This window comes from Grampus griseus, assembly GCF_964374135.1.
Source record: "Grampus griseus genome assembly, chromosome: 1".
Taxonomy (NCBI): domain Eukaryota; kingdom Metazoa; phylum Chordata; class Mammalia; order Artiodactyla; family Delphinidae; genus Grampus; species Grampus griseus.
Window position 1 is genome coordinate 127,755,692 of NC_139017.1, and position 21,083 is coordinate 127,776,774.

General features: G+C 42.7%; 1 protein-coding gene and 1 pseudogene across 5 annotated transcripts in view; one reads left to right on the forward strand and one right to left on the reverse strand.

The window, feature by feature from the left end:
- Positions 1-21,083, forward strand: part of JAK1 (Janus kinase 1) — a 233,734-nt gene that overhangs the window by 77,117 nt on the left and 135,534 nt on the right. Inside the window, exon 1 of one of the 4 annotated variants that reach the window (XM_082649203.1) lies at positions 16,973-17,162. The exons of the other annotated variants lie outside the window; for them this stretch is intronic. The gene's annotated coding sequence lies outside the window, so the exon portion shown is untranslated. Of the gene's footprint in view, positions 1-16,972; positions 17,163-21,083 lie in introns of those variants that run through there. 4 annotated transcript variants of the gene reach the window in all.
- On the reverse strand, positions 450-15,125 carry LOC309829865 (NADH-cytochrome b5 reductase 3-like; annotated as a pseudogene). The gene is made up of 3 exons: positions 15,106-15,125; positions 14,159-14,284; positions 450-1,243 (listed from the first exon to the last, which is right to left on the reverse strand). The product of its transcript is annotated as an NADH-cytochrome b5 reductase 3-like (transcript).

Consider the following 21,083-nt stretch of genomic DNA (forward strand, 5'->3'; position numbering starts at 1 on the left):
AGACAGTGAGGGGTGGCAGGCAAAGGTCCAAGGACCGTGGCTGGGGGCAGTCCCGGCACCTGCAGCTCTGGGCTGCCCCTACTTTTATGTTTATTTCCAGACTGTGGACCCCCGCAGGGAGGGTTGGGTGGGGCATGGTGATGGCAGCCTCATCCCTGTAATAGGAGAAGAGGGCAAGAAGGGAGAGACAAAGAGTCATGAGGACAGGGACAGGACTGAGTGAGAACCAGACAGGAACTTGCCCTAAAGTTTGCCAGCTGTGGCCCACTTGAAACAGAGCTCTGCTTCCAAGGGGACCCCTCAGGTCAGCCCAGCTGGGTGACCACCCAGGGCATAGGCAGGCCAGACTGAACCTGGGCTCACAGCATTAAATAACATTGGCAGAGGAGGACTAGTTGAGGACAGGGCATGGTGAGTGTTCAGGGTGTGATGCTGCCAGTGCCCAGCCATCAGAAGGGGAAGCAGCGCTCCTTGTAGTGACCCACGTGGTCCAGGTTGGGTAGGCAGCATACTGGCTCGGGGCAGGAGTACCAGAGGCTCCTCCTCCAGGGCGGAATGTGGTCCTGGATCATCTCCTTGTTCACAAAGCCTGAGCTGTAGTCCCAGGCTTCAGGGACTTTGTCTACCATGTACCAGAGCTTGAAGCAAGTGGAATGTTCGTTCCTGCAGCTCCAGCTGCAGCAAAATGTCCTTCTTGGTCTGATTGGCAAAGAGCAGTTGGCACACGGTGTCATCCAAGTCCCTCATGATGGCACGGATCACCTGTAGCATCCAAGTGATGCTTGTTCCTCCTGTGATCATGTGAACAGACTTCACTTCTTGATGGGGTTGGATTTCTTGTCTGGACAGATGGCAAACTTTCCTTGGCCCTGGTAGACTAGCAGCCAGGTTGGGCCCTGGAACTCAATGATGTCTCCAATCTTCTTGTTTTCCAGGTATGGGGACATCTTTACTTCCAGTGGGAAACTTGGGCTGGGTGTCTTTGAAGTAAACCTTGATGACCAGGTCCACTAAAGCCCTTTCCTCATGGCTGGAGATGGTGTAGGGCTCAATGGTAAGATTTTGGTGGATTTGAGCTGAAAAGTAGATGTGATGGCCTATGAGGAGGCCCAAGATGTAATGGGGCTGTAAGTGGAACCACTGGGTGTTACGGCGGATGATCTCCTCATCGATAAGCCACAGTGAGAACTTGATGTCCAGGCTTTCAAAGGTAATGGCTGGGGCCCAGTGCTGGATAGCAGGGCTATAGAGGAGCCAAGCTGGGGAGAGCACCGTGTGGCCCAGTGTGCTCAGCTGGGCCCTGTGGTGGTGGCTACTGCCCCAGCCAAGAAAGTTGGGCTGCCTCTTTTCACTTTCTTATTAATATCTTTTGACGCACAAAAGTTTTCAATTTTGATGAAACCCAGTTTATCTTTTTTTTTTTTTTTGGCTGTTTTGGGTCTTTGTTGCTGTCTCTAGTTGTGGCGAGCGGGGGCCACTCTTCATTGTGGTGCACAGGCTTTTCATTGCAGTGGCTTCTCTCGTTGCAGAGCACGGGCTCTAGGCGCGCGGGCTTCAGTAGTTGCTGCACGTGGGCTCAGTAGTTGTGGCTCACGGGCTCTAGAGCTCAGGCTCAGTAGTTGTGGCGCACGGGCTTAGTTGCTCTGTGGCATGTGGGATCTTCCTGGACCAGGGCTCGAACCTGTGTCTGCTGCATTGGCAGGCAGACTCCTAAACACTGTGCCACCAGGGAAGTCGTTATCTTTTTTTTTTTTTTTTTGGTGATTGTTCATGCTTTGGTGTCATATCTAAGAATCCATTGCTAAACCAAACGTCACCAAGATTTACCCCTATGCTTTCTTTCAAGAGTTTTATGGTTCCATTTTGAGCTAACATTTGTATATGATGTGAGATAAGGCTCCAACTTCATTCTTTTGCATGTGGAAATCCAGTTGTTCCAGAACCATTTGTTGAAGAGACTAATATTTCCCCATTGAATGAAAATAGTACTCTTCTGGAAAATCAATTGGCCATAGATGTATGGGTTTAATTTCTGGACTCTCAATTCCCTTTCATTAGTCTATGTGTCTATCCTTATGCCAGTGTCACACTGTTTAGATTACTGTAGCTTTGTAGTAAGTTTTGAAATCAGTTGTGAGTCCTCCAACTTTGACCTTCCTTTTTAAGATTATTTTGGCTATTTGGAGCCTCTTGCAATCCCATATGAATTTGAGGATGGGTTTTTTTCATTTCTGAAAAAAAGGTTGCTAGAATATTGATAGAGATTGTGTTGAATCTGTAAATCACTTTGGGTAGTATTGCCATCTTAACAATTTGAAGTCTTCTAATCCATTAACATGGATGTTATCCCATTTAGTTAGGTCTTCCTTAATTTCTTTCACAGATGTTTTAGAGTTTTCAGTGTACAATATTTCACCTCCTTGGTTAAATTTATTCTTGGGTATTTTATACTTTTTGATGCTATTTGAATACTAGTGGAATTGCTTTCTTTATTTCCTTTTTGAATTGTTCATTGCTGGTGTATTGAAACACAACTGATTTTTGTGTGTTGATTTTGTGACCTGCAACCCTGCTGAATTTTTTTATTAGCTCTAGTAGCTTTCTTGTGGATTCTTTGGAATTGTCTGTATGTAGAATCATGACATATGTGAATAGAGATATTTTACTTCTTTCTCTCCAATTTGTTTCCCATTTATTTATTTTTCTTACCTACTTCCTCTAGCTAGAACTAGTGTTGAATAGCACTATTCAACTAGTGTTAAATAGCAGTGATGCAAGTAGGCATCCTTGTCTTGTTCCTACTCTTAGGGGGAAAGCTTTCAGTCTTTTACTATTATGACGTTAGCTGTGGGTTTTTCATAAATGACCTTTATCATGTTGGAGAAGTTCCCTTTTATTCCTAGTTTTCTGAATGTTTGTATCATGAAAGGTTGTTGGATGTTGTCAAATGCGTTTTCTGTGACAACTGAGATGATAATTTTTGTTTACATTTGTTCTATTAATGTGGTTTACTACATTGATTAATTTCCTTATGTTGAACCACTCTTGCATTCCTGAGATAAATCCCACCTGATCATGGTGTATAATCCTTTTAATATGCTGTTGGATTTGGTTTGCTACTATTTTGTTCAGGATTTTTGCATCTAGAAAGGATATTGACCTGTAATTTTCTTTTCTTGTGATGTCTTTATTGCCTTTGATATCAGTGTAATGCTAGCCTTACAGAATGAGTTGGTAAGTGTTCCCTCCATCATGGTTAACTGCATCAACTTTGGAGGCAGATGGTGTCAGTTTTAATCCTGCTTTTGCCACCAAAAGGTTTGTAATAAGTTTTTCATTATTTATCCTCTCTAAACTTCAGTTTCCCATCTATAAAATAGGTGTGTTGGGAGTATTAATTGGGATCATTCATTGTAAAGCCAGTGGTGTGCTGGTAAAGGTTTAAAAATCAGCTCTCAGGGGACTTCCCTGGCAGTCCACTGGTTACGACTCCACGCTCCCAATGCAGGGGGCACAGGTTCCCACATGTTGTTCCCCTGGTCGGGGAACTAAGATCCCACATGTTGTGCGATGCAGCCAAAAAAAAAGAATCAGCTCTTAGAGAAAGTGGGAGTGGGAAACCCTGATCTGTAGTGTTTGCCTATTTCCATGGTGTAAATACTCCTGGCTGATTTAAAGATACCATTGTGAAGTCATCTAAGGTGTAGAGGAGAAGAAATGTACACAGTATGCTCTCATGAGCCAGTGGGAGCTGACTCCAGTACATCACTTTTTTAAAAAAGTATGAAGCACAGAATAAATGATCAATCATGAAATATTATCACTTCAGTTGCCTTTAACAAAAAGCATAAAATAAAATGAAAATAGAATGATTCCTGAAAAGTCAAGATATAAATCTCCCTTTCTATTGCCTTATGTTCTAAAATAATTTATATTCTAGGTACTTTGAAATGTTATCTTCAGATGGTCTGTCCTCTGTTGGGATCACACTGCATATCCCCTTACTATCTCTAGATCTTGTGTATCATTATTTACAGTGAACATAATCACAGGGCAGATGGTCTCTGTCCACAAGTCTGTCTGCCCTGCTGGCAATTGACCGCACCTGGAAAAACTTGTTACTCCTAATTGCTTAACCATGTTAACCTTGAAGGCTGCTGGAAAACTTAGAGGCATCATCCTGCCTTGGCTCCCTGGTAACTAAGGTGTTCTGCCTGATACTGGTCTTGACCGCAGTCACCATGTGCTCATGCTTCCCCTAGAAGGCATAGATTGCCCAACCACCTCATCAGGCAAACAATTCTGCCAATGTCATGTCCTCTAGACTTCTGCTCAGACCCAGGCTTAGGAACATTTATGAAGCAAAGACTGTCTTGCCCTGTTCTCTGGGTACCTTTTCCCAATTCTTTTACCAAGTCACTGTTGTCCCATGTTCCTTATCCACCCATCTATCCATCCATCATCCATCCAACTAAGACTTACAGAATGCCTAATGGCTGCAAATACAAAGATGGTATATGGTCTCCATTGTCCAGAAACTCATCGCCTGGGATGGGGTAGGGTAGAGTGGAGACAGATATGCAAACAAATAGAATATATTGTGATAAGGGAAAGTACAAAAGTATATGCAAAGTACTCTGGGAAACTAAAGGAGGAATTCTGCTTGCCTCTGGAAGTTAAGGAGGTTTTCGCAGAGTGTGTACAGGTAACCATAGTGTAAAGCAGAGGCTTGGGGTCCGATATGGTAGACTTTGTGTGCCTGACTGTGCCATTGAACCTGATCCTTCAGCAACAGGGAGCCTTTCTTTTCTTTCCTTTTTTTTTAATTGCCCGGCATCTTAGAACTTCAAGGCTATGCTCCCTGTTAATAATAAAAAAATAACCAACTTTTTAAGGGCTTATAATGTGCCAGATATTGTACTAAGTGCTTTAAAATCATTATTTAACTTAATCTTCACAACAGCCTTGGAAAATAGAAATTATTATCATCCCCACTTTACAGATGAGAAAAATGAAATTTAAAACTCTAAGTCACATAACTAGGAATGGGTAGAACTAAAACCTAGCTCTAATTCAGTGCTGAGTCTGTGCTCTTAGAAACACAAGCCAGCTGGACTTGGTATAGTTGAGGGCCTGGGAAGAGTGGTCCCATCTCCCCACACCAGCCTCCCAAAACTTCCTCCCATTTTACAGTGCTCATACGTTAAACCCTCTTACCACCTACCTGGGCCGATAGCAATTATCTGAAAGTACCTTGTTTAGGAGGCAGCGGTAGTTAATGTGGAGAAGGACTTCGAAGGATGTTGACAGCTGTGTGAATTTACTTCCAAGAACTGCGGTTGCTGTCGGCTGACGTTGAGTTAGTGATTAATATGCTCTTGTGTGATTCAGCTAATGTCCCTCCCAAATAATGTGTTAACCCAGTGAAAAAAGCACATGTCCAACTAAGCTGAATGTCAGACCTCTGTGTCAACTCCCATTTTACATTCTGTAGAAGGAAAAGCAGTCCCACTTAACACTGCTTACCAGGTATTATATATATATATATAAAATTAATTACATTATTAATTATATATAATTAATTATACAGATATAGAATTTAATTTAATGTTGACATCGACATCAACTCCGTGAGATTGTGTGTGTGCAGATAAGTAACCTGAAGCTCAGAAAGGTGAAACCACCTGTTCAAGCTCATGGAGTCAACTTCTTTTACTACTCCAGGACCCTAACTATTGGGGTGGTCTTGTTTAGTTTATATCATAGTGAATAACCACTCTTCTTTTTAATACAGAAACGTTATTTATTTTTAGAGATGTCTCTAAAGAGCATTATTATTTTAGGGATGGGGGTAGTGGAAAGAATGGGCACTTTGAAGCTAGGTATTCCTGGGTTAGAATTCTAGTTCCTGCTCTGTAGTGGTGTGACTTTTGGTAAATTCCCTAATCTTACCTCAAAAGATGATTGTGAGAATTGAAGCCAGGTGGCTGGTCCCTAGGGGTACTTCAATACACGTTAGTCCTTTTCAGCTGCTGGTTGGTGTAACATGAATGAGCATCCCCAGACAACTCAAGCAAATTGGTTAAATAATCAATATATTCTTAGAGTTTATTTTAATTAAAGAAAAAAAACCTCCTACCAGGTGGCCTTTTGGGGGGAAATTTAGGGACGGTAGTGTCAAACGAGGCAAATCATACAGCTCCCGCAGGTTGAGACTCAACAGACCCACCAGTGAGGCCTATTATACCCATGAGAGTTCTGGGGAGGAACAGGAAAAGCTGCTGTGTTGAAGCTGCAAAAAATCTGGTCCGGGAGACAAAGCACACAGACAGATAGAAAGAGAAATAACCATAGAAGGCAACAGAGGGCAAGAGTCCAAGGAGTGATGCAGGCAATCAATACTGCATGAATTTGGAAGAGAGAGAGAGACCGCTTAGAAGGGGCCAAGAAACCTTTCCTGACCTGTCTCCTGCACTCCATCCTCCTTCTGTCCCTCTGTAGTACTTCAGGTTTCTCTTAGAGTCTCCAGTGCACTTAGCTCTTCGTAACAAGGTGGAGAAACTTTCACTGTCTATTAATAGCTGGTGCCAGAATTCCTCTTGGGGATGGAAGCATCTAGGTTTGGAAAATTCGGTGTAATGGAATAGGCTGGGGAGTGCTGGAGGCACAAAGCTGAGACCCAAGGACCTGGCTGTTGGAGGAGGGGCGACTTACTGTGTTAAGACAGGGAGAATTTGAGATGCGTGGGGCCAATCTGGGATGGAGTGAGCGAGGAAAAGAGAGGAGAGAAGGCAGAGGGAAAGGGAAGAGAGCAGCCAGCAGCGCAGCAAAGCTGTGATTCCTCCCCACAATTACCTACATCTCCAGCGATTGCTACTAAACCTAGGCAGCTTTGTAGGAGTGCCTTTGATGGGAAAACCAGGAAGAGGCCAGATTTCGTTTCAACACTGCAGAACACATTAGACGTGGGGCGGTGGAAGTTACCCAGCTCTTGAAAGGGCTCTATACTTCTGCAGGCCAGGTAAAGGCTGGGGGTTCAAACCTAGTTTACCCAGATCTTTGAGAGGCAGACTTCTGATTTATCTCTCCAATTCCTTTCTCTTTTCTTCTTTGACTTTTCCTCCCCTCCGAACTTACAGTACCTGACACATAGTAGGCACTCCATAAATATCTGTTGTGCTGAATCAAAAATATGATACCTGGTTTCTGCTGTCATGGTACCTAAAACTGAGTGAAGACAACACAAACGCATTTCACACATAAAATTAAATCTAATCTTAACAATTCTGAGAAGGCTATAGGTACCCATTAAATAGGCCTAACACTTCTCTCTCTGTTTTTCAGTATCCTTCAAGGTTTTGCTTACATTTCATCTTCCAGGAAGCCTACCAGGATTTTCAGTGATGTGTCCTGTCTCTGAAATCTTATGACATTTCCTACCTGTATCAGCAAATTTGACACTTGATCACTTATTTTTTGACGGATGTCTTTCCTTTTTCACTACATACTACAGTCCCTGAGGGCAGGAAGCATGCCGCCCTTGGACAGAGGCGGCCACGCTCAGTGGCCTGAGCGTGAGTACATATAGTACCTTAATGCACATGGCTGTTCAGTTGATTGTTACTGATCATATGTGTCCTGCATCATATTCTCAGAAACTTGAGAACTTAGTGTGTGCTTGGCAAATATTAGTACTGATTAACTATTTGCTGAATTGAGTTGAATTGTTGGGTAGCATAGACCTCTGAGATTATAAGATTCCTAGATATCATTCTTGTACCAAAGAAATGGAAAATTAGAAATTAGGAAGGAATCAAATCTAATTCTTGTTAAGCTGTAATTTATCTTCCTATTGCTTTTGGGCATATAATTTAGGCTTTCCACTTCAAATGCAAATCTGATTTCTTGGCCAGTAAATTTTGTATGGCTACTGTGAGGTTAAGAAATAAATATGCATAGCATTTTGAGGCTGGCAGGCAGCAGAAGATCATGTGATCTAACCCAGGCGAAATGTGAGTTCAGAGAGGTTAAATAGACTGCCTTATGCTCTGTAGTCTGTTGTAGAGCTTACTTGCTTTCAAGTTTCCTGCTTTCTGTTCCAGTGGTTTCCAGGGCACTAAGCTTAGTTGTTAGAATAGCATTTCTTCAAAGTGTATTCATTATTAATGCAGTATACTAAGTCCCTGGGGTAGAATAAGCCTCATTATTATAGCTAGTAAGTCAGTCTAAAGCAATCTGATATTCCTGTAAAACTGAATAAATTTTGTAGTAAAGTATCCTTGGGCTCACTGCCTTCTGAGGTGGCCATCATCTCATTTGTCCTATATTAAAAAAAATCCATAAATGAGCCCTTCTGTGTTAACATTCATTATAGCTTAGCTTTATTGATTCTGTTATAGTGCTGTTAATTACAGGAACCACAGAAATCTTCAATTAGGTTAAAGCCATAATAAATAAGATTAGTAATACTTATTCTGCTCCGTATATTGAGTGTTTTTATGATAAACTGATGTTTATCTTTTCAGATATTACTACATTAACATCTTATAAAATAATTATATGAGATATTTTAATTTTTTTAGACAAAAAAATTTGAGTATCTTCTAATAACTAGTGATGTTAACTATCATTATTAATCCTCGTGACAACCCTATGAAGTGGACATTATGGTTATCTTCACTTACAGATGAAGAAATCAAAGCTTATAGAAATTCAGTGTCTTGCCCAAGATCCCACAAGAGGGGAAGCCAAGATTAAATGAGATGATATATATGTACCTAGCACAGTGCTGAGCAGATAGTGTAGTGAATAAATACAAGTGGAAGAGTCAGTGTGAAGTGAAAATAAGTGAAAGCAAAGATGAAACTGTTGTGAGGATAGTATATGAAGTATGTGTTATAAGTTCCTATACATTATACATATATGACTAATATTTGATTCTGAGCTTCCTAACAATCAAAGGGAGAAACGTAATCAGTTACATAAGGGATAAGTAACCTTGCTTAAGAGAAGTATATACTCAGCCATAAAAAGGAATGAAATTGTGTCATTTGCAGAGATATGGGTGGACCTAGAGACTGTCATACAGAGTGAAGTAAGTCAGAGAAAAACAAATATAGTATATTAACACACATATATGGAATCTAGAAAAATGGCATAGATGATCTTATTTGCAAAGCAGAAATAGAGACACAGACGTAGAGAACAAACATATGGACACCAAGGGGGGAAAAGGGGATGGGATGAATTGGGAGGTTGGGATTGACATACATACACTACTACGTATAAAACAGATAACTAATGAGAACCTACTGTATAGCACAGGGAACTCTACTCCATGCTCTGTGGTGACCTAAATGGGAAGGAAATCCAAAAAAGAGGGGTTATATGTATATGTATGGCTGATTCACTTTGCTGTACAGCAGAAACTGACACAGCAGCGTAAATCAACTATACTCCAATTTAAAAAAAGAGAGAGAAGATAAATATTTCTGGAGCTCAGACCTAAGGGTCCTTTTTCAAGACAGAGGATTTACTTTAGCGGGGACCTTAGAGGTTGAGACAAAGTCACTATGGGATGCTGTTAGAAGCCTGGAGAAAGTGATGGCCAAGCCTGAGTGAAGTGGAGAAGCCTGAGTTGCCCTGGCAGGAGGCAGAGGAAGGATTAAGAAGTTGGAGGGGCGTACTAGAAGGGAAATGTTATGGAAGACCCACCAGAGCATTATGTTCCATGGGAGGCCTGAAGGACACAACATTCACCTAAACCATTAAGAATGGCTGAGTAATATTTCATTGTGTATATATACCACATCTTCTTTATCCATTCATCTGCTGATGGACATTGTCATACTTGTTTCTTGATGGAATTATACTAATACATGCTCCTCAGCTAGTAACTAGCTAATTAAGGGCCATCCATGCACTGTAATGTGGTTGGAATAGTGAGTTTGTATACACCTTCTTACCTAACCTTCATAATCATTTATTGAGGTAAATGGGCTGGGTAATATTATTCCAATTTTACATGTGAGGAAACTAAGGATTATTTTAGGAACTTGCCTGGGGCACACAGCTAGGAAGTGGCAGAGCTGAGGTGAAGTTCAAACTTAGGTTCACATTTACTCCAAAGTCAAATTTACGACTAGGCCATGGGACAGTTGGGCTGAGGGCAGAGATATCATCTTATGAGAGTCGAAGTATCTGAGGAAGAAGGATCTCATGTCTTACAGGAGTGGGCTGAGACAGTTCAAATCAGATCAAGGTTTATCTCAAGCAATAATTTGAGGGCAGAATCAATACCGTATCAAATGTGTGATGCCTTGAGACATCAAAGTTCTATTCTAGACAGTATCCCCTCAGTAATTTTAGTCTGAAAATGTTTTAAAGTGTGCATTCAGGGACTTCCCTGGTGGTCCAGCGGTTAAGACTCTGCGCTCCTGATGCAGGGGGCCAGGGTTCGATCCCTGGTCAGGGAGCTAGATCCCACATGCCATAACTAAAAAGATTCCACATCCTGCAACTAAGACCCGGGACAGCCAAATAAATAAATAAAGTGTACATTCATAAGCATAAATATGATTCATTTGCTTTCATCTTTTTTCTTTCATTGAATTATACTTTTAGTAAATATCTATTTATCTTCCACTACATGTCATGCATGGTTCCTTCTAAGTAAAAAATTATATAGTTTCCTTCCTATTACATTTAATCAGACTCTTTTTCTTCCTTTCAGTCTATCCTTATGAGTAAGTATTTTCAGTGGTCTGCTGTATTCATGGTACTAAGCAGTGGAAAAGGATCTCTTAAAGTGTAATCATTTCACCATCATAGATGGAGCCTAACTCAGTGCATCAGAGGTCATATAGAAGATCTGTCCAGTTACCATCTAGGTTTAGTTTCGAGGTAAAAGATTTAACATTTAATTTTACTTTTCCTTTTTTTGGAGGGTGGGATGAGGGAGAGGGATTGTTAAATGAAGGGCATAGATTTATTGAATACTATATTTTCAACATAAAAGACAGTCTTGATTGTAAAAAAAATAGTACTTTAGACACTTCAGAGCATTCACTGAAATTTTAGATGGTTTAAATATTGGATATTTAAAGTATTTAGCTATATAAAACCTAGAGTAATATAGAATGAACACATGCCATTTCCCTTTACTTTCTATCCCTTAAATCTTGTTTTTTTCTCAGCATGTATCACTACTGGCATTATTTTAATTATTTATTCATTTACTTGTTTTCAACTATGCTCCCCAACTAGGAACCTCTTCTGTATTATTTCACTGCTGTATTTGCAGGACAGAATAGTGCCTGGTACATAGTGGTACTCACCAAATATTTGTTGTATTCATTTATTTAACCTAAAAAGAGAGGATAATTTCCTAAAGAATCACAGATGATATCACAATGCGAACAGACAGACAACAAACCCAAAACCCACAGCAATTCAACATGCTTGACTACAAGAAAACGGAAAACTTTTACAAGCATAGTTTTTTAAAGAGCAAATAGTATGCTGAAAAAATACATATCAAAAGCATGACAGAAAAACTATTGCTATTTTAATTGAAGATCCTATTATTACAAATTGATAGAAGATACTGTAGTGGACAAAGAACAAAAACAGACTGTATTTCCCCTACCCACACCGGCACACACATTGGTAAATTAAAAGAAACACGAAAAACAGAAACTAGTGAGAAAGCATAGGGAAAATTATTAATCTCTTTAACAATCATGGAAATTCAAAATTAAAGCAACAAGGTATATATATATATTTTTTTTGCGGTACGCGGGCCTCTCACTGTTGTGGCCTCGCCCGTTGCAGGGCACAGGCTCCAGACGCGCAGGCTCAGCGGCCATGGCTCACGGGCCCAGCCACTCCGCGGCATGTGGGATCTTCCCGGACCGGGGCACGAACCCATGTCCCCTGCATCGGCAGGCGGACTCTCAACCACTGCGCCACCAGTGAAGCCCAACAAAGTATATTTTTAAAACATTAAAGTTATAAACCATTTAAAATGTTAAAATGTCCATTGTTACAAAACCTAACATTGTGTACATTTTTTAGGGCAGTGTAAATTCATGGAAATTTCTTGGAAAGTGACTTGCCATTATGAATCTGTGAATCAAGAATCTAAAACTATGCAGTCTATTTGACTCAATAATTACATTTCTGTGAATCCCTCCTAAGGTATTATCTAAATATTATATATTTAATTATTAGATTATTTGCATGGAGAAAGTCATTAGTTATGAAACTTCTGTAGTAAGCATTTATAAGTAAAATGCTTATAAATTAAAATAAGTTTAAGGAAACATTTACAAAATTACATGTACACCATGATTATGCTTATATTAAAAATATCCCTAGTGAAAAAATAACTGCAAGAAAATCTGAGGTGATTTTGCCTCTCTTTTTTAGTTTCCAGAATTTTATGATTTGTACAGTGGTATTTTAGTTTAGTTTTGTTCGGTATACCTTTTTTTAAAAATATTTATTTATTATTTTATTTTGGCTGTGCTGAGTCTTAGTTGCAGCATGGGGGCTTCTTAGTTGTGGCATGTGGGATCTAGTTCCCTGACCAGAGATCGAACCTGGGCCCCCTGCATTGGGAGCGTGGAGCCTTACCCACTGCACCACCAGGGAAGTCTCTGGTATAACCTTTTTTTTTTTTTAAATAAATTAATTTATTTATTTTTCGCTGTGTTGGGTATTCGTTGCTGTGTACAAGCTTTCTTTAGTTGTGGTGAGTGGGGGCTACTCTTCGTTGTGGTGCACGGGCTTCTTATCGTTGTGGCTTCTCGCTGTGGAGCACGGGCTCTAGGCATGCAGGCTCAGTAGTAGTGGCACGTGAGCTCAGTAGTTGTGGCACGTGGGCTCAGTAGTTGTGGCACGTGGGCTCAGTAGTTGTGGCTTGCGGGCTTTAGAGCTCAGGCTCAGTAGTTGTGGCGCACGGGCTTAGTTGCTCCGCGGCACGTGGGATCTTCCCAGGCCAGGGCTCGAACCCATGTCCTTTGCATTGGCAGGCAGATTCTTAACCACTGCGCCACCAGGGAAGCCCACTGGTATAACCTTTTAAAGGCAAACCTCAGTGTTTGAATCTAATATATTTTCCCATTGTAATCTAGGAAACAGCTTTTGCAGAGAAAGACTGGTGAGCAGATGCTCTTTTGATGAAAATTTATGTGTGAAACCTATGTATGTATGATTGCTGGCTGGATGATTTTTTTTTAAGAGAATTTCCTAATAAGAGGCTTCTACTTCATTATATTTAGTTTGGTTCAGTTTGGATGAATATTTGTAGCAGATTGTAGGTTTCTTGCTACACATGACATGTTAGAAGGAGATAGGTTTATTCCTCCTTTTACACTGTTCTCTCTCTCCTGTATATTCCCTATAGAGTAACCTTTAAAAGCTTTTCTATTTTCAAACATAAAATTGAATTCCTCGCCCAATTTAGTTGGTGGCATCCTTGGTCAACTCGTCGACTAATTTAGAGAATTTGGAAATCATGTGAAATTCCTTCCTCTGCCTCAGCACCCAGATCTAAGCAGTCATCACCCACTGTCTATTCTATCTCCTCAGGTTTTTGACAACTTCTCAGTATCCCCCCCTGGTCCACTGCCTTAGATGTTGGTCTCATCACTTGCAGTTTGAAGTTCTACTATGTTATATGATTAATCTCCTTGCCCTCCAATCCATCTTCCACATTATCCCTATATTAGTGGTTCTCAAAGGGGATGATTTTTGTCCCCCAAGGCATATTTGGCAATATCTAAAGACATTTTTGGTTGTCATAAGTGGACCAGGTGGACTGGGGAGTTCAGGGGGAAGAGTGGAGGGTTGCTACTGACATCTAGTAGTTAGAGGACAGAGATGTTGCTGAACATCCTACAGTGCACAGGACAGCAACCCTACCCCCCATAACAAAGAATTTTCTGGCCCCAAATATCAGTAGTGCTGAGGTTGAGAAACCCTGCCCTGGAGTGATTCTTCTCAAATAAAAATCTGCTTACATACCTCAAAAACACACTATTTATTTTGGGCAGAAGTTTTTGCATAAGGCCCTTCTTTTCTCATTCCCCAGTCACACAGCGTATACTTATTACTGCCTGAATGTGCCACTTTCTCCTTGGTTCCTGTAACCTACCTGCTACTTGTAGCTGCTTCTTTTATTTTCGGTTTCTTCAGGCTGGGTTTCATGGTTCTTCTCTTGATCACTTGTAGAAGAGCATGAATCATACTGAATGGTTGCTTATCTATCTCCTCCACTAAACTGTGAGCACCCAGAGGACAAGGAAACCATGCCCCATAGGATTAACAGAAACTGGTAACTAACAGAAATTCCTTAGCTTGTCTTAACAGCTTGCTAAAACCCCCCTCTGCTTGTAGCCTGCCTTCACTGAGCAAGCCTTAATTATATTGTTGCAAATTGCATACCCTCCAAGCTTCCCATAGCCTGAACAGTAAGATGTTTGCCCAAGTTGTTTTCCAGGAACTTGGGGTCAGCTGAGTTTAGTTTGAGCTCCAGCTGGCTAAGACTGGTTGGGACCACTGACCCTAAAACTGGGTCTGTGCAAGTGTTCCATAAATAACCTTTTGAAGTCAGAGGGCCAACAACTGTACCCTCAGATCATGCCAAGTGCCTCCATTTTTGAACGTGCAGGCCATGAAGAAGCATGTAATTCAGATACTCCTGTGCGGGACCTGATTATCTCACCTTTCCCCATGCCTAAGACCACACTGCTTCCTTATTTCTGAAATATCCCAAGCTCCTCCCCTTTGAGGAGGCAGATTTGAGATTTATTCTCCCATCTTCTTGCTTGGCTGCCTTGTGAATAAACCCTTTCTCTGCTGCACACCTTGGTGCCTCAGCATTTGGCTTGCTGAGCTTCCGACAAACAAACGTGGTTCAGTAACATCAGGAACTGGGTCTTGTTTTTGGAATCTTCAGGACCCAGTGCAATGCCTGGCATAGTGGAATGGATCTGAACTCAACCAAGGACCTCTGCTCATTCCATTTCGTGAGCCCCGCAAAGCAACCAGATTTGTTCTCGGGCTTTTCTGACTTTCATTTTTCTGTACCCTTTGCCTTACCTGAAATACTGTTCTTTCATGTTTCAGTCTCCACTCATATCACTCCCACCTGTTCCTTAAGGCCCAGCTTGATTAAAAAAAAAAAATCACAATAACTTACTAAGTCCACCACTTGAGTCAGGCCTGGCATTACCTTAGTTCACTTTTGGCATAGTCTTTATGAGGAAGGTATTATCCCAATTTCACAGGTGAAGAAAATAATGCAAACAGCCTTGAGTGGCAGGTGAGGCAAGACATTCACTCAAACACCCACAAGGTAGGCAGCTGGACTGACCTTCCCCACTTGATTCTCTTTTCTTCTCTGTTATCTTTGCTGTTTCCTTCCAGAAGACACCCTAGAGATTGTTTAGTCTGCCCCTCAACTCTTTTTTTTTTTGCCCCTCAACTCTTATGAGTAAACCGTGAACTGTTTAGGGCAGGGGTCCTCAAACATCCCTCCACACACACACAGCAGGAGGTGAGAGGCGAGTGAGTGAAGCTTCATCTGCGGCTCCCCATCGCTTGCATTACCGCCTGAACCATTCCCCCCTCCCCCCGCAAGTGGAAAAATTGTCTTCCACAAAACCGGTCCCTGGTGCCAAAAAGGTTGGGGTCCGCTGGTTTCGGGTAACACAGGTGGTTAATGGTGGGAGCCAGAACTAAACCCCAGAATTCCAGATTCAAATGCGCTTCTCACGCACCACGTACCACACCCAGCACTTGCTCCATGTGAAGTAAGCTGCCAGTAACTCTTCAAGTGTCCAGGAATCCTCCAGCAGGGTTGGTGGAGTCAGGGCACATGGGGAAGCCTCAGTGAGCAGTGAATCGAGCTGCAGAAATCTGATCACGCATAGCTTAGGCAGATTCTCATCCAAGGATTTCCGGGGAGAAGGCACTGGAGTATTTTAAGCATGGGGGTGAGTGGAACACATTTGAATTTTTAAAAGCTCACTTTGTAGAATTAATTGGAGACTGGATTGAATACAGAGTGACAACTTAAGAGATGTTTGTGGTCCTTCAGATGAGAGATGGTGGCAGCTAGGATCATGTTGTCGGAACACTTAGAGAAACAAATGGACTGGAAACATATTTAGGAAGTAAAATCACCATGATTTGGTCGTAGACTGCCTATGAGGTATGAATCTGGCTATAGTGTGACCTTAACTAAGATAATTAAGACTTGTTTCCTCAAAGATAAAAGGAAGATAAAACCTACTTTGAGGGATTATTAGTAAAAAATGAAAATCGCTGGACACACATTAGATATCAACAAATGTTTTTATTAGTATTTATAAGTTTTTAAAAAACTTCTAAGACCTTGAAATACAGAATGGGTTGGACGTGAAGTAACCTGTTAACGTTGGAAGGTTAATTTCTTAAGTTCCTATTACTCTCATGCTTCACAAGCTCATCTCTTGCTCGGTGGCAAAAAGGGGCAGAGGACTGTGAGAAATGCATCGCAGTGCACAAAGATATGGTGAAGGGCACTCCAAATTCGAGACGGGTAAACCTATGGCCAAATCCTGACAATTTCACTTTCTGCGCTCGCAGATCTCTCATTCTTGCATTGCTGTTTCTAGAATACGTGCTGAAAAGAAGCGAGTGAGGGCTGGGGGAGTGAGAGAAGCCGCATGGGGGCGGGGCGCGAAGGCTAGAGGCGCTGGGTCCTGCGCGGAGGCGGTGCCGCCGCCTCCGCCTTCACCGCGGTCCCCGCCCCCCTTTCCGGGGGCAGCCGCGCGTGACATCACGGGGAGGCGGGACCGGCCGCGCGGTGGTAGGCGGGGCCAGCCGCGCGTGACATCACGGGGAGGCGGGACCGGCGGCGCGGTGGTAGGCGGGGCCAGCCGCGGGGCGAGGCGGGAGGCGGTTAGCGCAGGCCGCGGCGGCCGTGGAGTAGCAAGCAGCCGCAGACTGCCGAGCCCAGCGCCCCAGCCCTGGTAGCCCACCCTGCGTCCCCTCCTCAGACCCCGGTGCGTGTACGCTGGGGCTCTGGGGGGCTGGCCGCTTAGGGAGCGGGCCGCCCGACCCTGACCCGCGCAGTGACCCGGAGCCCCCTGGCCCAGGCGCACACGGAAGTGGTGAGTGTCACCGACTGGAGGTAGAGAAGCCTGCGGCGCCCGGAGGCTAGGGGCGGGGAGCCGGGCGCTGGCGGGAGGCGCGGCCGCCGCTCTGGGGCCTCGCGCGTCGCGCACCCGGGGCCGCTCCTCGAGCGTGGCTCTGGACCTGGGGGCCGGGCCGGGGCGGGGTGGGGGCGAGCGGGCAAGGCGGGGGATTTCCAGCTGAGCGGAGACGGCCGGTGCCGGGAGGTCGGGGGCCGGGGGCCCCAGGCCCGAAGGGGAAAGGTTAAGGCTCGCTGCCCCCTCCCCCAGAGCGCACACCAAGTTTTCATCAACAAGCCTGGGACGCGCTGACATCCTGTTTATACCACCCTGAGATACAGGCGCGGGCTTGAGGTTTGACGTCCCTCGCTGTTGCACCGAGAACTTGACCGCCAGCCCTCTGACAGAATTGCCGGGGAGCGGAAGGAGGATTTTTCAGGCCTCAGGACGGATGCTGAGCGTCTTAGCCATTTGACTTCTTTGCCATCTCAGCGAGGGAAAGTTTCTGGGATTTGGGGCCCAGTTTGGGGCAGGGGGGCGTCTGGGGACTCAGGAGACGCCCCCTTTCCTTTTAGGTTCTGTTGGGACACTGGCCCCAGGTAGCGGGCGGAAAGTCTGAAAGACGCTCACTGGGCGAGATGGCCAGGGAAGAGGAACAGTGAGAGCGAGCCACTCGGGGAATTGCGAGCCCTGCTGTAAAGGGACTAGTAACCGAAACTGGGGCTGGTCTCTGGCTCCTTGTGTAACTCCTCAGACCCCATCCGCACGCCGTCGCCAAGCATCAGAGGGAGACGTCGCTTTAGCAGGACTAGTAAACACCCCTCTCAGGTCACTCCCCTAGGTTCCAGGGATGTGGGCGCCTTGGATGTGTTTACCGAGGAACTTCTCTAGGGGACTAGATAAAGGGTATGATTATTGCCAGGTGTTTGTGCACATTTTTTTGTTTTTTTGATTGTATATTCTTTGCGAATTCTTGTGTGTCCATGGGAAAGAGGATCCCATCCTCCGTGCCACTTCTCTTAATACGTGGCTGTGAGCTGTCTTACGCCCCTGGTTGGATACATGCTGTTGACTTTTTTTTTTTTTTAAGAGTGCAGGGCTTTTTTCTCAGTGGCAGGAGTTTACAGCTGTATAAAATTGTTATTACTTTTTTGGGGGGAGGAAAGCATTAAAAACCTGACATAGTTAAGTGATGAGTATAATGCAGAAACAACTAGATGTGATCATGGAGTGTTTGATTGTTGGCTATTTTTTTTTTCAGAAAAAAGATTTGAGTTATGGGCATTTACACAGTGGAAAAAATTTTTAAGATGAACATTTTATATTGATTACATTTTTGTTCCTCTCTTTCCGAAACTCCATTTTTGTTGTTTCTGCCTTTGCTTTGGGTGACTGATGTTTTTCAAGACCAGGCAGTCGTTTTTATTGAAGGATCAATGTGTTCTTTTGTACTTTGTGGTGAAGGTTAATGGAGGCTACAAGGGTACCAGACACTTTGGGTACAATATGCATTGTAATATGGAGAAAATGTCTCCTATGTATAGATCCAGATCACATTTAAAGACGCAGGTACCTGCGTGATTGTGGACATTATGAATAGGAATAGTCACAACCTCTTTAACTTTGCATGTCATATTAACTAAGCACTTACACCGTATCTTAGTTTCTCTAAATAGCTACAAAAATGTATTTTTTTAATACTAGGATTGCAGTGTGACACTCCATGTTGAATAAAGCCAGTTTAGTTTCCCTATTCCACAGTATACTAATTGCTTATTATTATTGGGAAGTGATGATAGAGGGTGAATAAACTATACATACATAGACAAAATAATTCAAACATTTCCCGAAATATAACTACATTTCAATTTGTTGTAATTTAGTCAGTCTTAATAGCAATTTGGCTGATGTTCTATATGTACTTGTAATTATCTTTCTGATCAATTGGTATCTACCTTTTACAGATGTAAGTTGTTAAGGGGAATTAGCTTGCAAAATGTTTTCAATTCAAGCGTTTGCTAAAAAGCTGGTAGAAAGTAAGGAATTTTGAGGGCAAAGTTGCTTTTTCAGGAAGAGACTCATTAAATGGCATGAAGAAATTTAAGCTGAGTGCTTTTAAATGGGATAGTGAGGTCTGCCAGTTTAGATTCTGGGTTCACAAACACTAGTGGTTTCAACTGCAGACCACAGATTCTAATAATGTTTTGAAGTTATCACTCAGTTTCTTCTGAGTAGCTGGAAGTAACACATATATTTGGACAGAAACCCAGCTGGAGCAGGTATTGAGAATGTATAGGTTTATACCCATTTTAATAGAGTGGACACTAAGGTACAACTGCATTAATAAGGTTTATTAACAAAGACCAAGGTCTGTTTTCCGACTCCTCTGTTAAGTGTTTCCTCCCCCCACACACATTATTTTATATATCTTTATTATGTATATACTTATGTTCTAATGAGGTCATATGCTTTTAGAAGATTTATCATCTGAGATGTGAGTATTTATTTACAAGGAAGTTTTTCTTGTTCATTTCCACATTTAAAAAAATTGTTTTAAGTGGATAGGGAGTTGATTAATTACTGAATCTTGCTGAGCAAGCAGCTTCTGATGGTCTGACTTATGGTGGTACAGTGTTCTGTGGAGCCTTATCATAGAATAAAGATGCCAGAAAGAACCTCGCAGATTCTTTTAGACCAGTGTTCCTCAGCTGGGTGTGATTGTGCACCCAAGGAGATATTTGAGGTTTATGGAGACATTTTTGATTGTTAGAACTGTGGGGGCGGGGTGGGGTTGAGAGGAGGCAGTGTTACTGGCATCCAGTGGGTAGAGGCCAAGGATGCTGCTCAACAGCCTACGATGCACGGTGCAGCCGCCTACAGCAAAGAATTATTTGGCTCAAAATATCAATAGTGCTGGTCTTGAGAAATCCTGTTTTGGAATGCCAGGTGGGTAACGAGAAGATCCTGGCTTCTGTCATGGCAAGCTGCTTCACTTCAGGCCCCTATTTTCTTCATCTGTAAAATGAAAATAAAAATATCCATCTTGGCAATCTCACGAAGCTGTTGGGAAAAACTAGGTAAATGATGGAAACTGAAGTGCTATGCAAATTATAACTATAACTATTGTGAAGACTTTTTTTTTTATTGAAGTATAGTTGATCTACAGTGCTGTGCCAGTCTCTGCTGTGCAGCACAGTGACTCAGTGATACACATAGAGACATGCTTTTTTACATTCTTTCCCATTATGGTTTATCACAGGATATTGAATATAGTTCCCTGTGCTATACAGTAGGACCTTGTTGTTTATCCATGCTATATATAGTAGTTTACATCTGCTAATTCTAAACTCCCAGTCCTTCCCTCCCCCCTCCCCCTCGGCAACCACAAGTCTGTTGTCAGTAAGACACGATTTTTTAAAACCAAATGAATTGTTATATATACTGGTCGTTGAGGAGGAAAGGGGTTGAGGCAGTATGTTGAATGCCAAGATTGGATGGTTTGATGTTACTGAATTCTTTGTTATTCATTTTTTTGGGTAGAGGAATTATTTAATGTAGTTATGTAATTATTAGAACATAAATTTTTTAACTGTATTTTTTTTTTTTTTTTTTTTGCGTTACGTGGGCCTCTCACTGTTGTGGCCTCTCGCGTTGCGGAGCACAGGCTCCGGATGCACAGGCTCAGCAGCCACGGCTCATGGGCCCAGCCGCTCCGCGGCATGTGGGATCCTCCCGGACCGGGGCACGAACCCGTGTCCCCTGCATCGGCAGGCGGACTCTCAACCACTGCGCCACCAGGGAAGCCCAACTGTATTTTTTTAAACATAAAGATTATTTTCTCACTATAATGAGGGAAAACTCATAAAAAAATTAGAACATAGAGGAAAGTAGAAAGCACAG